General features: G+C 44.7%; 1 protein-coding gene across 1 annotated transcript in view; it reads right to left on the bottom strand.

The window, feature by feature from the left end:
- XPR1 (xenotropic and polytropic retrovirus receptor 1) overlaps positions 1-533 on the bottom strand; it is a gene marked incomplete at its 5' end in the record, with an annotated part of 112459 nt that overhangs the window by 19036 nt on the left and 92890 nt on the right. The gene's annotated exons all lie outside the window — the stretch shown is intronic.

Below are 533 nucleotides of genomic sequence, written 5' to 3'. Positions count from 1 at the left end.
CTCTTTTTGCATCTATTCATGTGTCCCTCCTTTTTGATTTTCACTGGCAGAACCACCCAGCCTCCTCCAAGGAAGCTCTTGCCCAGGAACTCCCAGCCTCCATGTAAGAGCTGTACACAGCTCCATTTCTCCCACTGCTCCTCACTTTCTTTCAGGCATTTACATTGTGTCTATTCACATCTTCCACACTTACCTTCTCCCTCACACTTAATGTCAGCTGGATTTAGCCCCTCAGCACAGCCATTAGCCTGATCATGCCTCAGTTTAGTTAACTCATTAGTTGTTCTTTGGTGTTGGAAGTTGTAAAAGTGAGGATTGTTCCTCATTTCTCCCACTGCTCCTCACTTTCTTTCAGGCATTTACATTGTGTCTATTCACATCTTCCACACTTACCTTCTCCCTCACACTTAATGTCAGCTGGATTTAGCCCCTCAGCACAGCCATTAGCCTGATCATGCCTCAGTTTAGTTAACTCATTAGTTGTTCTTTGGTGTTGGAAGTTGTAAAAGTGAGGATTGTTCCTTGCCAACACC

This window comes from Acanthisitta chloris, unplaced genomic scaffold, assembly GCF_000695815.1.
Source record: "Acanthisitta chloris isolate BGI_N310 unplaced genomic scaffold, ASM69581v1 scaffold6666, whole genome shotgun sequence".
Classification (NCBI taxonomy): domain Eukaryota; kingdom Metazoa; phylum Chordata; class Aves; order Passeriformes; family Acanthisittidae; genus Acanthisitta; species Acanthisitta chloris.
Note: the sequence above shows the minus strand (reverse complement) of the source record. Positions and strands in the feature narration are given on the sequence as shown.